Here is a 26,661-nt window from a genome sequence, read left to right on the forward strand (position 1 = left end):
TAGTCTTCTTGATGTCTTTTTTTCCTGGCCTCTTACCTGCTGACCTTACTGAGAGGTACTGGGCCGGGGTGAGGTGTGAATTCAGAACAAACCGCCTTGGTACCCACAGGAGCACAGGTGGAAGAAACTGAGTTCGGGGTTGCCCAGGTAGCAGTGACCGGAAAACAAGAAGTACCGGGGCTGTGAGGCCCTGATTTCTTTTTTGAAGGCAGCCCTCGTAGCCCTTCAGGCCATGACTGTGGTTGTGTCTGCAGGGCCAGGGCCACCCTTAGGCCGGGCACGTGTGGCCTCTGCCTGGAACTCTGCACCTGAGGGGCCCACACGTTGGAGTGCCTCCCTCCAGTGCTGTTCCAGCTGGACATTCCGAACCCAGACTGGGACCCACATCAGCCCCTTTGGGGAGCTCTCAACCCTCTACCCTGTGCAGGGACAACCAGATGTCCTGCGGGGTTGTCCCAGGGCCCTGAGTCCAGGCCCCGTTCCAGGAGGGCAGATTCCACTGGCGGCTGCGACAGTCCTTTGTAGGGTTGTGTGAGGTTGGGCGGCCAAAATGGTGCTGACACGCTAATTTTGAGCGACTCAAGTTTTTTATATAGATAAGGGGATTTCCCCGCCCCCCCCCAAGTGTTTGCCTGGGACCCCACGTATCCTAGGGCAGCCCTGTCCAGGGGCTACCCATCGGGCCTTCCAGCTCTGCTTAGCAGCTCTTGGCCTAGACCAGAGTGTAGGATAAGGGCCTATTGTTTCTCCCTCGGGCCTGAATGGCACTCTGTTTTCTGCACTTGGCTCCCGGGCCAGCAGCTTTCTTGCTGCTGCAGTTGTAACAGTCTTGTCTCAAATGAGAAATTCGTTCCCACCCTGACTTCACATTGTTTTACTGGAATCATGGGAGGATAAGGCTTTGAGCCAACATGGGGTCTTGTGTTGGTTGCTGCTGGGTGGGAGCTGATAGCTGAGGTGCAGAGAAGGGGGCCTTTCCTACCAAGAGACCTTAGTCTGGGGGAAGCAAAAGGTGGAAAACGCCTTTGTTCACATTGAACTAAGGGGCGAGTTGGCAGGAATCTAGGCCAGCTCTGACCTGGCAGGAGAGGAATGCGGTAGGAATGCAGAGAATTGGTAGGAAGCCCCCTCTGGGCCCCCTGGGTGAACTGAGACTGGGGGCAACTGGGCAGAGCCAAGGTGAGATATTTGCTGCCCTCTTCCCTTTCTCCCTTGCTTCCTGCCATCCTTCCCCAGCCACATGTGTTCCTCTTTGCCCTGTCTACTGTAGAGCAGAACAATCCCGAGATTGAAGGGGCCTCTTTTGTGTCAAGGTCAAAGGAGTGGAAAGGTGGTGTGGGACAGAGAGCTTGCTTGTAAGACTTTGAAACCGCAGGAAGCCATCTGCTCAGTTGAAACTCCTGGGCCCTTTAAGGTGGTCAAATATAGGGCACTGAGGTCAGTCCGCCTGCCTTGACTCAGTGCAGGAATCACAGCCCATTCTGCACTCACCTCCACTACCTCCTCTTAAGTCTCAAAGTGAAGAAGCCTGTTTGCTTTATTTTAAAGTTGTTCTTCCTTCTCTCAGTCCACAGGGAGTGGCTTCCTAGACCAGTGGTTCTTCAAGTGGGGTCCCCAGGTCCCTGCAGGTACTCAAGACCATTTCGAGGGGGTCCCTGAGTCAGATTTTCATATAATACTAGGAAGTTACCTGCCTTTCCCACTGTGTTGACATTTGCACTGATGGTGCAAAAGCAATGGTGGGCAAAACGGCTGGCAGCTTTGCAGGAGTCAGGGCGGATCCCTTCACCTCCACACACTTGCAGTTCAAAAGAGCCAGCTTCACTTAAGACTGGCCTTGATGAAACAGTAAAGATGGCTCATTTTATTAACTCTCTATGCTTGTGTGCAGGTCTTTGATATTCTATGATGATGAGATGGGAAGTAAACAAACTGCATTGGTTGGCTCGAGGGAAAGCACTTCGGGGGGTTTTGAGTTACGAGCTGAACTAGCCGTATTTTCAGGAGATGCTGTTTTTACTTGAAAATAACTGGCAGCTGTGGTTATTCAGACTGGGGTATCCGACAGACTTTTTCTCGAAAATGAATGTAGTGAGCCTGTTGCTTCAAAGAAAACGACTAATAGTATTTGTTGCCAGTTTGTTTACCAATAGTATTTGGTAAAATTAGAGCTTTCAGGCCAAAATTAGCATTTTGGAAAGCTTGTATCCATCCTCTTGTGCTCGACAACTTCTCAATACTTAGAGTTTTCTGATGAGATTGATGGTGATATTACATCTGTGACATCTTGGCATTTTATTATATCAGTAAAATGTGTCAGCATCTTGAGGATTAGAATAACTCAGTAAACTGGTATTTTCCAAATGACCAGTGTATGACGTTACAAAATCATGTTGGGAAAAGGCCCATTTGCAATTTAAGAAAGGCCAATGGGGGCTACCCTGGTGGTGCAGTGGTTAAGAATCCGCCTGCCAATGCAGGGGACACGGGTTCGAGCCCTGGTCCGGGAAGATCCCACATGCCGCGGAGCAGTTAAGCCCGTGTGCCACAACTACTGAAGCCCATGCGCCTAGGGCCCGTGCTCCGCAACAAGAGAAGCCACCACAATGAGAAGCCCACGCACCACAACGAAAGAGTAGACCCTGCTTGCTGCAAGTAGAGAAAGCCCGCGCACAGCAACAAAGACCTAATGCAGCCAAAATAAATAAATAAATAAATAAAATTTATTAGGGAAAAAAGAAAGGCCAATGGATTTTTAACGTAACAGTACCTTAAAGTCCATAGGGTTTCATATTTCACGTTATAATTAACTACCATTTGTCAAGTTTTGGTATAGTATCCAACAGTGGTATCCACAGTTGTCTGAAAAGGCAATTAAAATATTCCTCCCTTTTGCACCTACATGTCTGGGCGAGTCCAGATTTTCTTCATGGACTCTACTTATTACAATAAATTGAACACAGAAGTGCAGATATGAGAATCCAGCGTCTTCTATTGAGCTGAACATTAAAGAGATTTGCAAAATGTAAAACAAGACCCATTCTTCTCACTAATTTTTTAAAAATATAGTTATATTTTATTAAAATATTTATGTTAGCTTATAATGTGTTTGTTATTTTTAAACAAATTAATAAATATCAACAAAGGTACCACATCCTGGAATAACCCAGCACTGAATTTCCTTTGTCTACAGAAACCCCTCCTCCCCTTATTAGAAAACTCTCTGAGATCAAGGAGCATCTAGACTTCTGATTGATGGTTAAAAGGCAAACACAAAAAACTTATTTGCATAAGAATGTTAACTTTTCAAGAAGCTTTAACATGCATTACTTTTAAAATTTTATTTTTATAACAGCTTTATTGAGATATATTTCACATTCTTTAAAATTCACCTTTTTAAAGTGTATAATTCAGTGGTTTTAGTATATCCACAGTGTTATACAACCATCACCACTATCTAATTCTAGAACATTCTTATCACCCCCAAAAGAAACCCTGTTTCCCAGAAGGAAACCTTCCCCTACAGCCCCTGGCAACCATTTTCTGTCTCTATGGGTTTACCTCCTCTACACATTACATAGAAATGGAATCGTATAATTGTGGCCTTTTGTGTCTGGCTTATTTTAGTTAGAATATTTTCAAGGTTCATCTACTGTGTAGCAAGTAACAATACTTAATTTTTAATGGTTGAATAATATTCCATTGTATGGCTATACAACATTTTGTTTATCCATTCATCAGTTGGACATTTAGGTTGTTTCCAATTTTTGATTATTATGAACAGTGCTACTATGATCATTTAAATGCATGTTTTTGTGTGGACAAATGTCTTCATTTCTCTTGTGTATATATCTAAGAGCTGGATCATTTGATAACTCTGTATTTAATTGTTTGAGGAACTTCAAAGAGTTTTCCAAAGTAGTCATTTTATATTCCCACCAGCAGTGTATGAGCGTTCCAGTTTCTCCATATCCTCGCCAATACTTATTATTGTCTGTCTTTTTGATTATAGTCACCCTAGTGGGTGTGAAGTAGTATCCTCTTGTGGGTTTTTTTTTTTTTTTGCGGTACGCGGACCTCTCTGTTGTGGCCTCTCCCGTTGCGGAGCACAGGCTCCGGTCGCGCAGGCTCAGCAGCCATGGCTCACGGGCCCAGCTGCTCCGCGGCATGTGGGATCTTCCTGGACCAGGGCACGAACCCGTGTCCCCTGCATCGGCAGGCGGACTCTCAACCACTGCGCCACCAGGGAAGCCCCCTGTTGTGGTTTTGATTTGCATTTTCTGTAAGGCTGATGATGTTGAGCATCTTTTCTTATGCTTATTGGCCATTCATATGTCTTCTTCAGAGAAATGTGTATTCAAATCTGTTGCCCATTTTTAGTTGTGTTGTTTGTGTTTTTGTCATTGAGTTGTAAGAGTTCTTTATATATTCTGGATATTAGACCCTTATCAAGTTATATGATTTATAAAACTTTTCTCCCATTCTGTGGTTTGTCTTTTCATTTTCTTGCTGGGGTCCTTGAAAGCACAAAAGTTTTTTTATTTTGATGAAGCCAATTTACCTATGTTCTTTTTGATTGCTTGTGCTTTTGCTGTCATAGCTAAGAAACCATTGCCTAATCCAAGGCCACAAGGATTTATATTTTATTCTAAGATTTTTATAGTTTCAGGCCTTAAATTTAAGTCTTTGATCCATTTTGTGTGAGATTCTGTAGATGGTGTGAGGTTAGGGTCCAACTTCATTCTTTTGCATGTATATATCTGGTTGTTCCAGCACCGTTTGTTGAATTGTCTTGGTACCCTGTTGAAGATCGATCGATTGGCTGTAAATGTGAGAGTTTTCTGGGCCCTCAATCTCTTCCACTGATCTATATGTCTATCCATATCCCAGTACCACACCATTTTGATTACTGTAGCCTTGTAGTAAGTTTTGAAATTGGCAAGTGTGAGTCCTCCAACTGTGATCTTCTTTTTCAGTATTTTTTTGGCTGTTCTGGTTCCTTTGCATTCCCATGCAAAGAATCATCTTGTCAATTTCTAATAAAGTAAGCTGTGATTTCTTGATAGAGATTGCATGCATTGAATCTGTAGATCAGTTTGGGGAGTATTGCCATTTAAACAATATTAAGTCTCTGATCTGTGAAAATGAGGTGTTCTTGTTTAGGTCTTTACATTCTTTCAATGATATTTTGTAGTTTTCAGCAAACCAGTCCGCACTTTTGTTAAATCTGTTCCTTGGTGTTTTATTCTTTTTGGTGCCTGTCTTACTGTATCTTGATTTAACTATCTTGTTTACCCCTCCTCCCCACTCTCTCCTCTCAACCACACTGAGTCTCCATAGGGCCTGGCACTTCAGTAGCACAGTGCACTACAGTAAAGGTTTTATGGTTTTATTGATTTTTTACCCACACCACCTTCGTGAAGAAGGCATGGCCATTACTGCCCCTGGCGTAACGGTTGAAGAAACCGAAGCCCAGAATGCAAGGTGAGTCCCAGCACAGCGCTGGCCGATGGTCGCAGAGGCAGGGCCCGGGGCTTAGTAACTCACAGCTCCTTCTGGTCATCATCCTCCCTGAGACTGACACCCTATTCTTGGCCCCCAAGTTTGTTTCTGTGTTGCTACCTCTCTTATCTTGAGCCCCTGGGCATGATGGGAAGAGAGATGGATGAAGGCTGATATCACAAGGACTGACCATTAGGATCACTCTTCTGGGCATCACCAATGTGCCAGACTCTCTGGGTATTTCAAAAACACATGACCTCTTGAAGCCCTCAGAGCAACTCTACAAGATGACTCAGATCTTTCTGCATTTTATAGATCAGAAAACTAAGGTTCAAAGGGTTATGAATATTCCCAAGACAAAGAGAGAATTACGTGCTGGAGCTGCAGTTCAGCACAGTTCCCAGAGCTCAAGCTGTGGCGCTGGACCAGGGGAGTCGTGGTGCTGGAAGGTGTGAGCTGTGTGGAGGAGGAAGGGAATGGGGGTTTCTTGGAAATTGTGAGGCTCCCTAACACTAGGGTTGGGTTGGGTCAATCTAGAAGCATCTGTTCATTAGTCTGGAGCTGATGTCTCCAAGTAGTGGGCTTGTTGTGTCTTTCTGAGGGTGACGAAGTGCCAGCAGAGGCCTGGAAAAGCCCTGTGACCCTATACCCTGTGGCGTCATCCTTTGGTCATTAATTCTGGTGGTGGAAGCTCATTTGCCACGTGTAGGTCTTGCCTCCACCATCCACATGGTGAATTCTTTTTTTTTTTTTAATATTTATTTATTGGCTGTGTTGGGTCTTCGTTTCTGTGCGAGGGCTTTCTCTAGTTGCGGCGAGCAGGGGCCACTCTTTATCGCGGTGCGCGGGCCTCTCACCGTCATGGCCTCTCTTGTGGCGGAGCACAGGCTCCAGACGCACAGGCTCAGTATTTGTGGCTCACGGGCCCAGTTGCTCCGTGGCATGTGGGATCTTCCCAGACCAGAGCTCGAACCTGTGTCCCCTGCATTGGCAGGCAGATTCTCAACCACTGTGCCACCAGGGAAGCCCCTACGCATGGTGAATTCTTAAAGTGCAGGGGTCACATCACCTTCTATCTTTGTTTCTCCATAGCACCTAGCATTGTTTCTGTTACCCGGTGGGCATTCCTTATAAGCTTTTTGAATAAATGGAAGACATTCTGCTTGCTTTGCTCCTAGAAGTTATAGACTCTCAATGCCTCTGTGGCTGGATTTGGGGTGATAGAGAAGAATGGGGGACCAAGGCCATTAGAGGGGTCCAGCTGCTCTCGTAGTGCGAGACAAGAGGCTTGAGATGGATGCAAGATCTGCCTCTTGTTGACCATGTTCCCATCCCCAGAGCTGAGTGCAGACCGATGTCGTTCCTACTTGGAGTCCCTGATGGGATGTCTGGTCTGTCTGTCACACGTAGGGTCAACAGTGTTGTTTCTACATCTGAGCAACCCATGAAACCAGAATAACTTGGCCATCAGTTTACCTGCGACAGATCCTTACTCCTTCCCCCAAATTGTTTCCTAAGATGAAGAAAACAACCATGAAGAAGTAGTAATTGGTGACCTTGGTGGTATTTCACAGCTGCGTAGAAAGTTAGTTGCTGCAATTTCCAATGCTGGATGTTCTGCTTAGACTGGAAACAACTGCACAGATGATTACGTCCCTCTGTGATGCAGTGAGGGGTAGGGAGCTTGCCTTTCTCCCCAGCCTTGTTGTGGCAACGGGTGTCCCAGTCACACCAAGCCACACATGGCTTGTGAACACGCAAAGCCAGGTGGCCTTCCCGTCACAATGCTCCCTCTTGCTGGAGCACTTCCTCTTCCTCTTTCCCTGCCAGGCCACCTGTCAGTCTCCTCCTTAACCTCCAGTCTCATCTCTAGATGTCATTCCCGCTGCTGTTGAATAGAAAGTGGCTATTCATAGTAACCAGATCCATTGAGCCCTCACAAACAACCGTGCAAGGTATATGTTGTTAATCCGCAAAAACATTTTACTATTCCTGGATGGAGCCTCTCGTTGGAGTGTCATTTTGGCCTCATCTCCCGGGATCTCCAGCTGCCGGTCTTTGCAGGGTTTATTAGTGGTTCGCACCCTTCCTTGGTGGGCTGGAGGGGAAGCACGAGGCTGCTTGTTGTCAGCTCTGGAGAACGATGAAGAGGTGGAAACACAGGTAGCTGTGCGGGTCAGGATCTGGATCTGAGAGCAGTGAGCAAGTTCCCTCCCCCACTGGGTTTTCACTTAACTCGTGGGCTCCAGGAGGCTCCTGTGATTTGGACCTTCACCTGACTTAGGGACCAGGTGCACCCACATTTCATTAGCAGGCTCTCTGGGCACCAGCTGCCAGGTCAGGTCGTCGCACGGAGCCAGGGAAGGCCCTCTCTGACTAATTAACCTCGGGTTCTGGACACTAAACAAAGTTAGAACAGTGAGTTATTGACTCTGCTGCCTCCAAGAGCTTGTCAGAGCTGAGGCTGGTTGTTTTTGTTTTGGTGGTATTGGGTGGTACCCAGTGGGTGGGAACGCTACTCCTGTTCTTTTTTTTTTAAAGATTTATTTTTATTTATTTATTTTATTTATTTTGGCTGTGCCGGGTCTTAGTTGCGGCACGCGGGATCTTTGTCGCAGGATGCAGGATTTTTTAGTTGCGGCATGCGAACTCTTAGTTGCGGCATGCATGCGGGATCTAGTTCCCTGATCAGGAATTGAACCTAGGGCCCCTGCGTTGGGAGCACAGAGTCTTCCCCACTGGACCACCAGGGAAGTCCCTCTACTCCTGTTCTTGACCGGAGTGGTCTTTGGGAGAACACTGCACTAAATGAATTGGTCTGGGGGGGCTTAATAATGTGGGCACACATTTAAAAACCTTGCCAGGGCTTCCCTGGCGGCACAGTGGTTAAGAATCCGCCTGCCAATGCAGGGGACACGGGTTTGAACCCTGGTGCTGGAAGATCCCACATGCCGCGGAGCAACTAAGCCCGTGCGCCACAACTGCTGAGCCTGCGCTCTAGAACCCATGAGCCACAACTACTGAAGCCCGCGTGCCACAACTGCTGAAGCCTGCGCGCCTAGAGCCCGTGCTCCGCAACAAGAGAAGCCACCGCAGCGAGAGGCCCACGCACTGCAACAAAGAGTAGCCCCCGCTCGCCACAACTAGAGAAAGCCCGTGCGCAGCAACGAAGATCCAACGCAGCCAAAAATAAATAAAATAAATTGATTTTAAAAAATTAGAAAAAACCTTGCTGACGAGGTCATACCAGGCCAACAACCCACAAGAGCCACTGGGTAACATGTGCCCTTGTGAGGAATCCAGTCTCCTGTCCCCATGATGTTACCAGTTCCCAGGGGCACAACCTGAGGCATCCCGAGGTCTCAGGAGGGGGAGAAAGACATTAGACACCTCATTTTTTTTCTTCTCCTGTTGGATCCTCTGCTCCTTTTCTTAGGCCAGAAGCTCGCTCTCCTGCCTGGCTCTCCCATCCCTGGCCCCGGTCCTCCTCCCCTTGTAAAACCCAAATACCACTGCCCTTTAATCCTTCAGTCAGAACACATGGGCAGCAGCTTTTCACTGCCTCCTCTCAGCTCACCCCTGACCTGATTTTGTTTTTTTGCCTTTTCTCAAACAGTCTGTTCAAGGTCTACTCCTGAGTTGGAGGTTGGCTCACAAGCAGCCTCTCTCTCGCCTGAGCTGTAGGGGAGGGGGCAATTCTGGAAAGTCATTGACAGAGGCTTAACCCAGAACGTCATTTATAAACAGGCAGCAGGCAGAGGGCCCAGATTTCGGTGTTCCGGCACCAAGGACAGCACGGCCTCCCTGGGGCTCTGCATACCAGCTGCCGTGGTAAGAGGACCGCCTTTCAGAGTCCCCTAGGCATACTGTCCTGGGTGGGGTGTGCACGCACTGTGGCCTCGTTTCTCTCCTCTCTGGAACTTGGCAGCCTTCTCGTACCTGGGAAAGGAGAGGGCACAGGGATTCTGGGAACGATCCTTAGAGACAGGAAACCAGGGGTGGCCTGGATCATTGCTCATGGGCCTTTGGGGACACTGGTCAGGGATGGGCAGGACCGAGGAGCCCGAGGTAGGCAAACCCTACCTGACAGTGAAAATGGGTTCTGCCCAAGACCTGGGGACAGAGGAAGATGGGCCGTGAGTCCCAGAGCTGTGGGCCAGAGTGCCTTTGTGTGGTGGTGACATTTAGGGGAAAGGTCACGTGGTTCCTTTGACTGGGGTCCCTTGTTGAGATGGTGAAGCTGCCAGCGGTCGGGAAGGGTCTGCTCTGAGCACAGCACCAGGCCCAGGGTGCACACGTGCTGTACTGCACATGCTTGGCCAGCTCGGGCCTTGATGAAGTGCTCTGCAGCCGCAGAACAGGAAGGCCTGGCTTTCCTTTAGGGATCTGGGAAAGATCAGCTCTCCTCAAGACGTGGGTTTGTGATTATATCCTAGACAGCAATGAATGGAAAGTGGGGAGGCACCCCCTTCCGGGAGGCCAGATTTCTGGCATTTGAGCAGACTCGCAGCTCAGGCCTCAGGGGGGAGGACTTATCCCATTTGCTTAGAAGAAAACCTTTCCCTCAGTTTACAGGGAGGAGAAACAGATAAGGGCCCCAAATGGCTTCTGGTTCTTATCTTCACACCAGGCCAGAGTGTCCTCCAGGTCATGGGATAAAGACTCAAGGAGAAGGGAGAAACTGGCGCTCTGTGTGTGTGTGTGTGTGTTTGTGTGTGTTTGTCTGTGTGTTTCAAGGAGCAGGTGAGAGGGAGGGACATACAGTTCCCTCTGCTTTGTCCCCAGCTTGCCAGGAGCAGAAGCTGGTAAGGAATATGCCTTTTCTCCCTGCTGTCCTGTGGAGGGATGTGGTTCCTTTGACTTTATTCACAGTCAGGTAACTCTAAGGGACACCTGCCATGAGGAGGAAGTCTGAGACAAGGAGGCAATCAGTACTTACTAATCAGGATGGATCTGGAATGATCTTGTTTGCCTATTTGGTCTCCTTCTGACTGGAAGGAAATGTCAGTTTCCCGTGGGCAGGGACCTCTTCTCTCTCTTTCAAGTGCCTAAGGGCACCTGGCTCTGTTACAAAGGCTCAGTCAATATCGAATGATTGAATGAATGGAGTGCCTTTTCTTTGCTTCTCATTTCACTAAACCTCTCCAACTTCATTTTCTGTTGATTTCATACCAGACTTTTCACTTGATCAGCACCTACTTGGTGACGCCTGACCCTGGCCCTAAACTAGTCAGGCCAGACTGTGCTCGCAGGGAGAGGAGGCCCATGCCAGACCCTCTCTCCGTCCATCTGCCCGCCGAGCAGGTGCCGTCACCCCGTGTGCCAGGCGCTGCGACCTGCCGGGGCCTCTTGAGTGGATCCTTCCTCTGAGCCCAGATCAAGTCCCCACCCCCATGACACCTTACCCAGCTCTCCTCAGCTGCTTCACCCTTCCCCCGCCTCCTTTGCGTATGCTAGGTGTTTAATATTCCTTATATTTCAAGTGAACTAGTCTTGTCTCCTCGCCAGATAGACAGTTTCTTGAAGGCACGGGCCGTGTTTTATATTATCCTCTGTCCTTCAAGTCTGTGTTACAGGCAATAGGTGCTCAATAAACACTGGATGGCTCTGATTGTGTGAAATCTAATCATAGTCCTTTGAGGATGCTTTGCAGTTTACAGTTTATGAAACCGAAGGAACAGTCTGCAGTTTCACATACAACAGGTCACTCACTTGTCAGCCCTCCATGTTGGATGGATAAGCCTGCTTTATAGGTGAACTAACAGGTCTGAACTGTTTTTCACTCATAACACTTCTGACATCGAATATGTGGGTTTTTTCCTCACACCAACCGATTCTCCTGTTCTCTGCAGACATCAACTAGGTATCCTCCAATTCAATTCAGTTCTGACACTACTGAAAGTTAGCGCAGACCCCACAAGTGAAGGGCTCAGTCCCACAAGACGGCCCTGGCTTCAGACACCAATGACAACACCTGGCCTCCTGTGAATCAGAGATTCCCCTGACCCCTCCTCAGGTTCGAGAATTTTCTAGAACTGCTCACAGAACTCAGAAAAGTACTTACCATTACAAGTTTATTTTAAAGGATACCATGAGCAGCCAGATGAATAGGGCAAGGTCTGGAAGCGTCCAGAGTGCAGGAGCTCCTGTCCCCAGGGGTTGGGGTGCACCACCTCTTGGCACAAGGGTGGATTTACCAACCTGAAAGTTCTCTGAACCCCATCGTTTAGAGTTTTCATTGAGGTTCCATTACACAGGTATGATAGGCCATTGCTGATTAACTCAATCTCCAGTTCCTCCCCTCCAAGTAACGGGGTAGGGCTGAAAGTTCCAACCTTCTAATCATAGGTTTGATGCCTCTGGCAACCAGCCCCCATCCTGATGCTATCTAGGGACACACCAGGAGTCACCTCATTAGCATAAACCCAGGTGTGATTGAAAGGGGCTAATTATGAATGAGAAAGGTGGCTCCTGTCTCCCCTTCCAGTCAGGAAATTCCAAGCATTTTAAGAGTTCTGTGCCAGGAACCAGGGACAAAACCCAGATTATATATTTCTTATAGATCACAGTATCACACAGGTGCAGAGAGGTAGGTTGATCCCCAGACTCAAATGATCAGATGGTGGCAAAGCCGCAAGTTGAACCTGAGTTTTTTGACTGTCAGACCTTGCCCTTCCTATGGGACCACGTGGTGTAGGGGGCGTATGGGGGTGTGTGGTCCCCACCTTCGCTTCTTCAAAGCTGCTCCTGCCCTCCATGAAGGGAGGTTCCTGCCTGACTTCACTTGTCACCCCTGCACTCCCCACCCCCTCCCACACCCTGGCTGTTTTTCCCTTTATCCTTCCAAAGCTCCAGCTCCTGGGATGCTGGTGCAGTGAGTGGAAATGGAAAATGGGCTGCATGAAGGAACACTGAGGTAGCAGGGAGTTCAGGAGGTGGTGCTGGGGCCTGGGGGGCAACAGATGGGGCTGGAAAGCCCATTTTCCTTATCTAGAAAGTGAAGATGAGGGACTTCCCTGGTGGCGCAGTGGTTAAGAATCCACCTGGTGGGCTTCCCTGGTGGCGCAGTGGTTGAGAGTCCGCCTGCCGATGCAGGGGACACGGGTTCGTGCCCCGGTCCGGGAAGATCCCACATGCCACGGAGCGGCTGGGCCCATGAGCCATGGCCGCTGAACCTGCGTGTCCGGAGCCTGTGCTCCACAACGGGAGAAGCCACAACAGTGAGAGGCCCGTGTACCGCAAAAAAATTAAAACAAAAAAAAGAATCCGCCTGGCAATGCAGGGGACACGGGTTCAAGCCCTGGTCTGGGAAGATCCCACATGCCGCGGAGCAACTAAGCCCGTGCGCCACAACTACTGAAGCCTGTACTCTAGAGCCCGCGAGACACAGCTACTGAAGCCTGTGCGCCTAGAGCCCATGCTCCGCAACAAGAGAAGCCACCGCAATGAGAAGCCTGCGCACCACAACGAAGAGTAGCCCCCGCTCACGGCAACTGGAGAAAGCCTGTGCGCAGCAATGAAGACCCAGCGCAGCCGGAAAAAAAAAAAAAAAAGTTAAAAAATGAGAAAAAGAAGATAATGCTGTCTGTGCCAGTAGTCAAGGTTCCTGTTAGTAGCAAATGAGAGCATCTATTAAAGTACTTTATAAACTGCAATGCCATAAGAATATTGTTGTTCAATATGATTATAGTATGCAAGTTGCAGCTCAGTAAAGTTCCAAATGGGATAATACCCACCTCATAAGTATGAGGGTGACCTGGCTGGTGCCTCGTCCAGGGCCTGGCACTTAACAGACGCTTGTAGCTATTATTCACTATTATTGTTTTTGTACTTATTGTAAGACATGGCGTCTTCCCTCAGAGAGGGGTGGGTGGCACTGAGAGGGCCTCCTGAAGTAGGGACCTGTAGGTTGGGACTGAGAAGATAGAAGAGGCAGTCTGTCACCTGGGGCTTTCGTAATTCATTTACTACCTCAGGTCGCGAAACCCTGTTTTTCCATAAAGTCTAAACTTCTCAGCTGGGATGCTCCTTCCTCCCTGGAGAATTTTCAGCAGTCTAACTTCTCAACATTGAGGAGAAACTACTACCTTCAAGCGAACACGCCCACTGCTGCTGGCAAGCAGAAAGTGAGTCTTGGCACTTCAGAACCTGCTCAGTAGGCAAAAGAGCCTGCGGTTGTAGTTGCCAGAGCTCCTGGCAGCCACCCGTCTCTTCTCCCCGCCCAGGGCATGCACTGCAGGGTAAAGGCCAGTGTGGGTCTGTGCACCCTGGCTATCACTGCAAAACTTCAAAACAACCCAGCGGGGAGGTGCCTGCTCCACTCAGCTGTGTGCTCTGTCGGACTTCCACCAGCGCTGGGCACAGGACCAGTGAGGTCCAGTTAGCCTGTGCGGGAGAGGCTGTGCTGGGGGGATGAGGCGTGGGTGTGATGCTGACCCGGCTGGTGGGGGAGGTGGCAGGCCCTCACACAGTGATTGCAGGCCCGGGAACAGCCAGGGCAAGCGTGATGGTTGGGGAGGAACGGTTGGGGGTTGGCAGGCAGGGCAGAGCGAGGGTGGTAATGAGTAAGCTAGATAGGATGGTAGATCTTAAATCTATCCACAGCAGGCTCCTGGGGAGCAGGACCCTGACTGAGGCACAGCTTGGGACGATGGGCAGAACGGAATGTGATTGCCGTGGCCAAGCTACGTATCCTGAGTTTCTGTTTCCTTACTTACAAAGCTGGGGCCTTACAAAAAACCTTACAAGGTTTTTTGATGGTTAAATGAGATAATGTGAAGCACTTAATGCGATGGCTGGCACTCGGTGGCAAGCCCATGCAAGCGATATCCGTGGTTCTGATGCTTTGCCAGGTGGCCGTGGTCATTAGGATAAAACCAGCAGTAGTGGATGCCTAGGACTCTGTCTCTGGGAAGCCTCTGGCCAGCTTTTGTGCTCAAATTCCAAAGCAGGGTGAAAGGTCAGATCAAGGGGCAACAAAGGAACGGCTTCCTGGGGAATCAGGAATAGGGAGAGAAAGCAGCAGCAGCCCTAGTCAAGGTCGTGTCCTGTCTGGGTTGCTGTTTACTTTCCTTCTTCCAGGAATGGAAGCTCTTTGCCACTAAATTCCGTCACCATCTCCTCGGCTTGTGGACTCTGTGAGGTGGTGATCAGTTTACCAGAGAACCAAGTTTTCATGCTGAGTGAAGTTCCACAGTGCCTTCCTCTGTAGGGTTGCTCGGGGTGTGGGTGTTGAGCAGAAGAGCAGTAAAGACTGGCCAGGAATGGTCGACGGTCATGCATTGATTCTGAGAAATTGAATTAATTGGCCAAGGCAAGTCACATACCCAACAAGGGAGGTTGAGGCATCCAGGGACGAGCAACGGTGGGAAGTCATTACTTACCTGTAGGCCTGAAGGGGTCAGGAGAGGAAGTAGTGTTTCCTCCAGACTTCAGGGCGGGTTGACAGAGTGGAGGCAAGGATGCCCAGCAGGGAATCTCATAGAGGCCAGACATATCCTGAGTCAGGACTGTGACATCAAGGCCAGCAGAGAGTAGGGAAGAGCATACTCCACGTTCTCTCTTCTCCCAGCCTCCTCTCTCCTGCCCGGGGCCTCCCATTGGCTGAACCTGCAGGATGCCAGCCAGCGAGGGAGTCCAGGTACCTCCATCCACAGGCCTCAGCTTCGCTGGGTGCAGGGCAGAGAAGGGAGATGCAGAGAAGTGAGCGGAGAGCAACCAACCAGGAAACCTCTCCCAAAGGCTAGTTCCTGGTGGAAACATCGACTCAACAGGTGTGACGGACTTCCCTGGTGGCACAGTGATTGAGAATCCGCCTGCCAATGCAGGGGACATGGGTTTGAGCCCTGGTCCGGGAAGATCCCACATGCCGCTCAGCAACTAAGCCTGTGTGCCACAACTACCGAGCCTGCATTCTGGAGCCCACAAGCCACAACTACTGAGCCCGCGTGCTGCAACTAGTGAAGCCTGTGTGGCCTAGAGCCTGTGCTCCGCAACAAGAAAAGCCACTGCACCGAGTAGCCCGCACACCGCAGCAAAGGGTAGCCCCTGCTCACCGCAACTAGAGAAAGCCGCGCACAGCAACGAGGACCCAGCACAGCCAAAAATAAAATATAAACAAATAGGGCTTCCCTGGTGGCGCAGTGGTTGAGAGTCCGCCTGCCGATGCAGGGGACACGGGTTCGTGCCCCGGTCTGGGAAGATCCCACATGCCGCGGAGCGGCTGGGCCCGTGAGCAATGGCCGCTGAGCCTACACGTCCGGAGCCTGTGCTCCACAACGGGAGAGGCCGCAACAGTGAGAGGCCGGCGTACCGCAAAAAAAAAAAAAACAACATTGTTGAAAAAAATGAAAGAAAACCTGAATAAATAAATGGACTCCCTATGTTCATGGATGAGAAGGCTTAATATTGTTAAGATATAGGCTTAATATCCTTAAATTGATCTACAGGTTCAATGCAGTGTCTTTTACAATTCCAGCTGCCTTTATTTGCAGATGACAATATGAGCCTAAAGTTCACATGGAAATGCAAGGGAACTAGACTGCCAAAGAATCTTGAAAAAGAACACAGAGGACTCGCACTTCCCAATTTCAAAACTTATCACAAAGCTACAATAATCAAGACAGAGTGGTACTGGCATAAGGACAGACATACAGATCAATGGAATAGAATTGAGAGCCCAGAAATAAACCCTCACATTTATAGTCAGTTGAGTTCTAACAAGGGTACCAAGATAACTTAATGGGAAAAGAATAGTCTTTTCCACAAATGGTGCTGAAACAACTGGACATCCACTTGCAAAAGAATGAAGTTGGACCCCAGCCTCATACCACACATAAAACTCAAAGTGGATCAAAGACCTAAACATAAGAGCTAATAACTATAAAACTTTCAGAAGAAAACATAGTCATAAATCTTTGTGATATTGGGTTAGGCAGTGGTGTCTTAGATACGACAGCAAAAGCACGAGCAATAAAATTTTAAAAATAGATAAATTGGGCTTCATCAATATTAAAAACTTCTGTGCAGCAAAGGACACTATCAAGAAAGTAAAAAGGTGGTTCAAAGAATGGGAGAAATTTTTTTGCAAATCATATATCTGATAGGCCCTTGTATCTAGAATAGATTTTGAAAAACTCTTAAAACTCAACAATAAAAATACAAATAATCCAAAGGCAAAGGATATGTATAGACATTCCTCCAAAGAATATATCCACATGGCCAGTAAGCACATGACAATATGCTCAACATCATTAGCCATCAGGGAAGCGTAAAACAAAACTGCAATGAGATATCACTTCATACCCACTAGGATGGCTAATCAAAAAGGCAGATCATAACAAGTGCTGGTGAGGATGTGGAGGAATTGGAGACATAAGCTGCTGGTGGAATATAAAATGGAGCAACAGCTGTGGAAAACAGTCTGGCTGTTCCTCAAGTGGTTAAACATAGAGTTACTATATGATCCAGCAGTGTATACCCGAGAGAAATGAAAACACATGTGCACCCAAAACTTGTACACAAGTGTTCACAGCAGCATTATTCATAATAGCCAAAAGGTAGGAACAACCCAAATGTCCATCAGATGGGTTAATAAAATGTGGAATATCTGTACAATGAGATATTCTTTGGCAATTAAATAGAGTACTGTTACGTGTTACAACATGGATGAACCTTGAAAACATTATGCTACGTGAAAGAAGCCAGACACAGAGGAGCATATAATTTAGTATTCCTGTGTCAGTTAGAAGCAAGGCCCTGGGCCTCAGTTGTCACTCATGTTGTCTTCCTGTGTCACAGTCAGGTTCAGCCAGAGGCCATTTCCACCATGGGTCCCATCAGTAGGAATGCTGGCTCCGCTTCCCTTCAGGTCCCCTTGTGGGGAAGGGTGCCTGTGGAGTGGTCATGTGTAGTCCACGCCTTACCTGGTGCCCCTCTGAGTGCCACGCTCCGGGGACGCCCTCTGCCTTCCTGTTCTTGCAGCTCTTGCTGCCTTTCTGGCCTGTTCTCTCCCTTTTTTGGGTGGGGCTCATCCACAGTAGCTTCCTGAGAAGCAGTGCCAGGAGGTCAGTTGTGGCAGCCCTGTTCTTTGTATTTTTTTTTCCTTCTTGTCTTTATTTGAAGAGAGCTCAAAATACTAACAGAGTATCACTTTATTACAGTCATGATTTCACAGTCACAAGACTGAAAGTTTCAGATTTTACCAAGAGTGAAATGGCTTTATACATGAACTTCGGTTTAACCCCAAAATAGCAGCTACCCAGGTTTCCCACAGAACTTGACCATAATAATGTATAAGTCCCATTCTCATACGCATCCTCATTCACATAAACTGCTCTTAAATTGAGTTCGATTCCAAAGTGATTAAAATTGATTAATTGAAATCAATTAAAATTGATTTGCTCTTTATCTTTATTTCATCTTCACACATAATGGATAGTTCAGCTGGATAGAGAGTTTCAGGCTAGAAATCATTTTCCTTTTGAAGTTTTAAAGAAATGCTTTGTTCTTTTCTAGCTTCCCAAGTTGCTGTTGAGAAATCCAAAACCGTGCTGATTTCAGATTATTTGTGCCCCCTTTCCCCCACTTTCTGCAAGCTTACAGGGTCTGAAATTTCACGACATGCCTGGTGTGAGTCTGCATTTGTCCATCTTGTCGGCTCGGTGCGTCCTTCCATGTGGAAACGTGGCCTCTGTCCTAGGGGTTTCTTGAATTATTTTGTTTCTTCCCCTGTGTTTTAGCTGTTCTCTCTTTCTGAGACTCCTGTTATTTAATTTTTGGATCTCTTGAACTGACCTCAGATTCTCTTCCCTTTCTTTTTTTTTTAAAATAAATTTATTTATTTTGGGCTGCGTTGAGTCTTTGTTGCTGCGTGCCAGCTTTCTCTGGTTGTGGCGAGCAGCGGCTACTCTTCGTTGCGGTGCGCAGGCTTCTCATTGCGGTGGCTTCTCTTGTTGTGGAGCACGGGCTCTAGGCATGAGGGCTCAGTAGCTGTGACTCACAGGCTCTAGAGCGCAGGCTCAGTAGTTGTGGCGCATGGGCTTAGTTGCTCTGCAGCATGTGGGATCTTCCCAGATCAGGGCCTAAACCCGTGTCCCCTGCATTGGCAGGCGATTCTTAACCACTGCGCCACCAGGGAAGCCCTCTCTTGCCTTTCTTGCCCACTTTCCGTTTCTTTGTCTTTTTGTTTCAGTTTCTAGGAGATTTCCTTTACCTAATCTTCCAACCCTTCTATTGATTTTTTTGTTTGTTTTTCCCATTATATTTTAATTTCCAAGAGCTTTTCTTGCTCTCTGAATGGGTCTTTAAAAATATGTGCATAACATCCTACAGTTCCACCTATGTAATCTTTTCTTGTTTCTCTGAGGATATTAATGCCATGTTTGTTTAAGTTTTCTTCTCCTTGCATTGGCTGTTTCCTCCAAGTTGCTTTTTTCTGCTACTTTCCTTTGGTCTCTCTTTGAAGGAATCTCTCCTCGGCTGCCCAGTGATCTTTGGTTGCCGGTTCACAATGACTAGTAGGGGCTAAAAGCTGCCTGGGAGTCCAGTTTCTGAGGTGCACAGTGGTGATGAGGCATGCTATTTGTTGGGGAACCTCAGTGTCAATATCCTGAGGCCTCCCTTCTTGGGCTGGGTCAGGTCTCAGAGGAGGGGAAGGGTGTTCTAGGAGCTGAGTGGGCAAGGGGACAGATGCATAGGCTCACTTAACTTTGCTCTCCTGTTTTTGGCAAGGTACCCAGGCCCTCACCTGTGCCTTGCACCCCCCAGTGCAGACCCTGAGCTTCGTCCTCTCCAGAGAGCAAACCTCTGTTCTTCAGGAGAGGGTGGGAGAGGGGTGGTCTCCAGCAGCATGAGGTGGGGGGACGGATCTAGGGATCTAACTGCTTCTCAAAAGCTTTCACCCAGCTTCCATTGTACGTATCAGCCCATTCATCCCATCCCGGGGGACCTGGAGCCACAGTTCCCTAGCTTCTTGGTGGTGGAAACTGGTGGATGAGCAGCCTTCCCCACTGCCAGGTAGGGCCACGAGGACAGTTAACCCAAGCTGCTTCCACAGTTATGTTGCTGTGGTCTCCCTTCCTGGTCTCTCTGTCCTTGGGGATTTATAGCTTAAAAAACAAAAACCTCTTACTAAAGTTTTGGTGGGATTTCGGGAGGGAGAAAAATTAGACACATAACCCAGACATGAGTGGGCTTTGCACAGGGAAAAGGGCATCCAGGTGGGGAGCATCTTGGTGGAAGGAGTGCTCTGAGGAAGACGGGAACGTGCTTGGATTATTTGGGAACAAGGAGGAGGCAGTTTGGCTGGAGTTACAGGACCCAGGAGGCTGAGGAGTGATGGGAAATGACGCTCGACAGGCAGGTTGGACTAATGATGTGAGGCGAGATTCTTACCTGTAGGCAGTAAGGGTCGTGGAGGGTTTTAAAAAGAGAGTGAAAGAATGCCTGCACCGGGGATGCTGTCCTCAGTATATAGCCTGGATCAGTAGCTAAAGCCAACCAATGGTAATGGTTGGTCATGGTTAGGAGGCCTTTACAGCAGTTCAGGTAGGAAGAAGGGGGTGATCTAGGGTGGGTTAGTGGAAATGAAAGCAAGGAGAACGTGAGCGATTTCAGAGGAAGAACTGATGGGCCTTCTTGACTAGATGGTGGGAGAGGGAGAGGGAAGGACAAAGATGACCCCCAAACTGAAGCCCTAGTTCCCTGGGGATGGAAGACAAGAGGTGTTTGGTTGGGTTTGGGGGAGTGTGTGTCATCTGGGATGGGGGAGGGAGGGGGTAAGTTCTGTTACAGAATAGACATTTGACATGTATGTGCAACAGCTGTTATTTTAAATCCTCACATTTCAACCTGCAAATGCCTCTGTTGGTTAAGAAAGAGTGAAGGGGGTGGGGTGGGGAGAGAGAAAAGGTGTCAAGGGTATATGAGTAAGGAAATCAGTCCCTTAAAAAGCAAAGACTAATTTTCACGTTGTTAAATGACATTATCAAAGGAATCTTTATTTTGGTATCCTCACAGGTTCATTAGTGTTGCAGGATGGCTTCTGAACTGCCTTGAGCATAGAGAGTTTCTGATTCATTTCTTCCTTAGCTCATCCTCATGTTTTGACTGAATTAAATGCTCTGTACAAGAGGCTTCTACAAAAGACACAGAGGCCTCTTTTTTTAAAATTAAATTTTATTTTATATTGGAGTATAATTGTTTTACAATGTTGTGTTAGTTTCAGGTGTACAGCAAAGTGATTCATTTATACATATACATATATCCATTCTTTTCCCATATAGGTTATTACAGAAAGTTGAGTAGAGTTCCCTATATTATACAGTAGGTCCTTGTTGATTATCTAATATATATATAGTAATGTGTATATGTTAATTCCAAACTCCTAATTTATCCCTCCACACCCCCCACCTTTCCCCTTTGGTAACTATGAGTTTGTTTTCTAAGTCTGTGAGTCTGTTCCTCTTTTGTAAATAAGATCATTTGTGTCATATTTTCAGATTCCACATATAAGTTATATCATATGATATTTGTCTTTGTCTGACTTACTTCACTTAGTATGATAATCTCTATCAGAGATTATAATAATAATGCCATGTGGCTGCAAATGGCACTATTTCATTCTTTTTTATGGCTGAGTAATATTCCATTGTATATATGTACCACAGCTTCTTTATCTATTCCTCTGTCAATGGACATTTAGGTTGCTTCCATGTCTTGGCTATTGTGAATAGTGCTGTTATGAACATTGGATGCATATATCTTTTCAAATTATGTTTTTCTCCAGATATATGCCCAGGAATGGGATTGCTGGATCATATGGTAGTTCTATTTTTAGTTTTTAAAGGAACCTCCATACTGTTCTCCAGAGTGGTTGTACCAATGTACATTCCCACCAGCAATGCAAGAGGGTTCCCTTTTCTCCACACCCTCTCCAGCATTTGTTTGTAGACTTTGATGATGACCATTTTGACTGGTGTGAGGTGATACCTCATTATGGTTTTGATTTGCATTTCTCTAATAATTAGCAATGTTGAGCATATTTTCATGTGCTTTTTGGCCATCTGTATGTCTTCTTTGGAGGAATGTCTATTTAGATCTTCTGCCCATTTTTTGATTGGGTTGTTTATTTTTTGATATTGAGCTGCATGAACTGTTTGTATATTTTGGAGATTAATCCCTTGTTGGTTGCTTCATTTGCAAATATTTTCTCCCATTCTGTGGGTTGTCTTTTCGTTTTGTTTATGGTTTCCTTTGCTATGCAAAATCTTTTAAGTTTAATTAGGCCCCATTTGTTTATTTTTGTTTTTATTTCTATTTCTCTAGGAGGTGGATCCAAAAAGATACTGCTGTGATTTATGTCAGAGTGTTCTGCCTTTGTTTTCCTCTAAGAGTTTTATAGTGTCCAGTCTTACATTTATGTCTCTAATCCATTTTGATTTATTTTTGTGTATGGTGTTAGAGAATGTTCTAATTCATTCTTTTACATGTAGCTGTCCAGTTTTCCCAGCACCACTTATTGAAGAGGCTGTCTTTTCTCCATTGTATATTCTTGCCTCCTTTGTCATAGATTAATTGACCATAGGTGCATGGATTTATTTCTGGGCTTTCTATTCTGTTCCATTGATCTGTATTTCTGTTTTTGTGCCAGCACCATACTGTTTTGATTGCTGTAGCTTTGTAGTATAGTCAAGTCAGGGAGCCTGATTCCTCCAGCTCTGTTTTTCTTTCTCAGGTTTGCTTTGGCTATTTGGGGTCTTTTGTGTTTCCTTACAAATTTAAAAATTGTTTGTTCTAATTCTGTGAGAAATGCCATTCATGATTTGATAGGGATTGCACTGAATCTGTAGATTGCCTTGGGTAGTATAATCATTTTGACAATATTGATTCTACCAATCTAAGAACATGGTATATCTTTCCATCTGTTTGTGTCATCTTCAATTTCTTTCATCAGCATCTTATACTTTTCGGAGTACAGGTCTTTTGCTTCCTTAGGTAGGTTTATTTTATTTTTATTATTTTATTTATTTATTTTTTTGCGGTACGCGGGCCTCTCACTGTTGTGGCCTCTCCCATTGTGGAGCACAGGCTCCGGACGCGCAGGCTCAGCGGCCATGGCTCACGGGCCCAGCTGCTCCGCGGCATGTGGGATCTTCCCGGACCGGGGCATGAACCCGTGTCCCCTGCATCAGCAGGCGGACTCTCAACCACTGTGCCACCAGGGAAGCCCTATTTTATTCTTTTTGATGTGATGATAAATGGGATTGTTTCCTTAATTTCTCTTTCTGATCTTTCATTGTTAGTGTGTAGAAATGCAAGAGATTTCTGTGTATTAATTTTGTATCCTCTAACTTTACCAAATTCATTGATGAGCTCCAGTAGTCTTCTGGTAGCATCTTTAGGATTCTCTATGTATAGTATCATGTCATCTGCAAACAGTGACAGTTTTACTTCTTCTTTTCCAATTTGGATTCCTTTTATTCCTTTTTCTCCTCTGATTGCTGTGGCTAGGACTTCCAAACTATGTGGAAAAGAAGTGGCAAGAGTGGACATCCTTGCCTTGTTCCTGATCTTAGAGCAGATGCTTTCAGCTTTTCACCATTGAGTATGATGTTAGTTGTGGGTTTGTCATATATGGTCTTCATTATGTTGAGATAAGTTCCCTCTATGCCCACTTTCTGGAGAGTGTTTATCATAAATAGATGTTGAATTTTGTCAAAAGCTTTTTCTGCATCTATTGAGGTGATCATATGGGTTTTTAAAAAATATTTTAAAAATTTATTTATTCATTTATTTTTTTGGCTGCATTGGGTCCTCATTGCTGCGTGCGGGCTTTCTTTAGTTGTGGAGAGCAGGGGCTACTCTTTGTTGCGGTGCACGGGCTTCTCATTGCGGTGGCTTCTCTTGTTGTGGAGCATGGGCTCTAGGCACATGGGCTCAGTAGCTGTGGCTCACGGGCTCTAGAGCACAGGCTCAGTAATTGTGGCGCACAAGCTTATTTGCTCTGCAGCATGTGGGATCTTCCCGGACCAGGGCTCGAACCCTTGTCCCCTGCATTGGCAGGCGGATTCTTAAGCACTGTGCCACCAGGGAAGCCCCAGCATGTGGTCTTTATTCTTCAATTTGTTGATGTGGTGTATCACACTGATTGATTTACGGATATTGAAAAATCCTTGCATCCCTGGGGTAAATCCCACTTGATCATGGTGTATGATCTTTTTAGTGTATTGTTGAATTCGGTTTGCTAGTATTTTGTTGAGGATTTTTGGGTCTGTGTTCATCAGTGATGAACATGGCATGTACTTTTCTTTTTTGTGTGGTATCTTTGTCTGGTTTTGGTATCAGGGTGATGGTGGCCTCATAGAATGAGTTTGGGAGTGTTCCTTCCTCTGCAATTTTTTGGAATAGTTTCAGAAGGATAGGTTTTAACTCTTCTCTAAATGTTGGATAGAATTCACCTGTGAAGCCATCTGGTCCTGGACTTTTGTTTGTTGGAAGTTTTTAAATCACAGTTTCAATTTCAGTACTTGTGATTGGTCTGTTCATATTTTCTCTTTCTTCCTGGTTCAGTCTTGGAAGATTGTACCTTTCTAAGAATTTGACCATTTCTTCTAGGTTGTCCATTTTATTGGCATATAGTTGCTTGTAGTATTCTATTATGATCCTTTGTATTTCTGTGGTGTCAGTTGTAACTTCTTCATTTCTAATTTTATTGATTTAGGCCCTCTCCCTTTTTTTCTTCCTGAGTCTGGCTAAAGGTTTATCCATTTTGCTTATCTTTTCAAAGAACCAGCTTTTAGTTTCATTGATCTTTTCTACTGATTTCTTCATCTCTATTTCATTTATTTCTGCTCTGATCTTTATGATTTCTTTCCTTCTACTAACTTTGGGTTTTGTTTGTTCCTCTTTCTCTAGTTGCTTTAGGTGTAAGTTTAGGTTGTTTATTTGAGATTTTTCTTGTTTCCTGAGGTAAGATTGTATTGCTATAAACCTCCCACAGAGGCCTTTTTATTTGGGGTCTGTAGCCAAACGGGCAAGTGGAGAGGGGGTACCACTCACCCAGCCCACCCTTACTGCCTGTCTCCAGGTCACTTTGGGATGCTTAGCCCGTCTAGGTGTTCTTTTCATCTGTGGCTCCCGGGGAGGTGAGGAAAGGGCCCTGGTTGTAGCATTTGCAGATTTCTGTGGTGTACAGATGCCCACTGTGATCAGTTTCAGGCTGTTACTCAATGTCACTGAGCACTGAGTTGGAAAGGGGCAGAGTCAGGGAGCCGGTGGGAGCGATCATTCTGTGCCTGGTGCGGGTGGCTCATGATAGATCCTCCCCCAAAGGATGTGTGTGGGCGGGAGGACTCCATTTCTTAGGTCATCTGACTTGCTCTGACTAAGGAGGCTATGAGGGTCAAGTTGTGCTTCAAAGCATCATCTCCACAAGCAAGCCCCAGCCCAGCTGGGCTGGCCTGTGGTTCTCTCCTCATGGCCCTGGCCCTGCCCACCTCTGCCCGTCAGAAGCAGGCCCAAGTCCCCTGTTCAGCCTCTGCATTGCTGACACTGAAAGCTGACGTTTATAATAAAGGCCCGTTATGTGCCAGACACTCTTCTGAGCACGTTACATGCATTAACTCGTTTGATCTTTGTAACAAGCCTATGCACATTACTGTTATTATCCCTGATTTTACAGATGAAGAAATTCAGGCCTGGAGATTAAACAGCTTGCCCAGAGCTAGTGGGCTTGGTGGAGCCCTGACTGGAACCCAGGCCGTTTGACCCCTGGGGTCTTACCACTGTGTTTTCCCTGCCCTGTTACGTCAACATCTGGGAATTCTCTTTACGTGTTTTTTTTTTTTTCTCCTTAAGATCCAGTCAGGGCCTCGGCACTGTTGGTGCATTGGGGCTGCCAGATAAAATACTGGTTAAATTCAAATGGCTAGTTTATTAAAATGGCTAGTTGAATTCAAATTTCAGGTAAACCAATAATTTAGTAGTGTTAAGTATGCTCCAAATATTACACAGATTATACTTGTACATTTTTTAAAATGCAGTCTAGCTGAAATTCAGATTCTAACTGGACACTTGGCATTTTAATTGGCTGAATCTGGCAGCCCTTGGCTCAGCGACTTTATCTCGGTTGAGAAAAGAGTCAGGCGCCCAGGAGGAGATTGAAGTAATCAGTCTTGCTACTCACATTTCTCTGGCCAGATTGTGCTGAGGGCTACCAGTCTCTGATTCATGGTACCTTTTTTGTTTGTTTAATTTATTTTTTGGCTGTACCGCGCGGCATGCAGGATCCTAGTTCCCTGACCAGGGATCAAACCCACGCCCCCAGCAGTGGAAGCACCGAGTCTTAACCACTGCGCCACCAGGGAAGTCCGTCATGGTACATTTTAAAGTAAAACGTACTTAATATCTAAATTCCAAACATGTCTAACTTTTGCTCTTCTCCTCTAAAGAAAGAATATTAACACAACCTTGGTAGGAACATGCCAAGATACAGGTAGATCACAGCAGAAACTTAAGAAATCTCATACAATCAGTCTAATATTTAGCTATTCCAGAAGACTCATTTGACCTAAACCAACTCATTCAGAAAACTGTCTAAAATTTTTTTAACCCCCCTCACAGGGAAACGCCATTGCTTTTTCTAATCTGTATCTTTTGCTGATCTGACCGGCCAGATATTTTTCATAAAGCTTAGTCTCATCCTGCTTCTTGGAGTGGCTGTGGCTAACCAGGAGTTTGGGTGTGAACAGGAAGCACGGCCGTCTACAGGTCTGCCTTCCCTGGGCTGCTGCTTCTCTGGCTGTGCCTCTCTGAACGTGATGTCTTGCCCTGTCAGCCCAGAGAGCCGGAGCACAAAAGCCACTGGTCATCTTAGCCCTTGGCAGGGTCAGTGCATTGGGTGATGCCTGGGTCCCAGCCGGTGCTGGGGTATTTGACACTGGCACTAGAGCTTTGCTCTCAGAGGAGGGAGGCGCTCTTCATCCAGTATAAGGCCAGTCTTTCACCTGAGCTGAGCCGCTTTCCAGGGATGCTCCATCTCTGTAACTCCTAGCAGCCTACCCTCCTGTTTCCAAACAGCATTCGGCTCTGTTTTCTGATCTCCTCCTGTGGAAGGTTTAGCTCGCTTTTACCCCCCAGCCCAGACATACCCACTTTCCC

At 46.6% G+C, this 26,661-nt stretch overlaps 1 protein-coding gene across 9 annotated transcripts in view; it reads left to right on the forward strand.

Annotated features, from left to right (window-relative positions):
• Positions 1-26,661, forward strand: part of PC (pyruvate carboxylase) — a 106,719-nt gene that overhangs the window by 42,484 nt on the left and 37,574 nt on the right. The window contains exon 1 of one of the 9 annotated variants that reach the window (XM_067748152.1): positions 9,277-9,333. The exons of the other annotated variants lie outside the window; for them this stretch is intronic. The gene's annotated coding sequence lies outside the window, so the exon portion shown is untranslated. Of the gene's footprint in view, positions 1-9,276; positions 9,334-26,661 lie in introns of those variants that run through there. 9 annotated transcript variants of the gene reach the window in all.

The sequence above is a fragment of the Pseudorca crassidens genome, chromosome 9 (genome assembly GCF_039906515.1).
Source record: "Pseudorca crassidens isolate mPseCra1 chromosome 9, mPseCra1.hap1, whole genome shotgun sequence".
NCBI classification, from domain to species: domain Eukaryota; kingdom Metazoa; phylum Chordata; class Mammalia; order Artiodactyla; family Delphinidae; genus Pseudorca; species Pseudorca crassidens.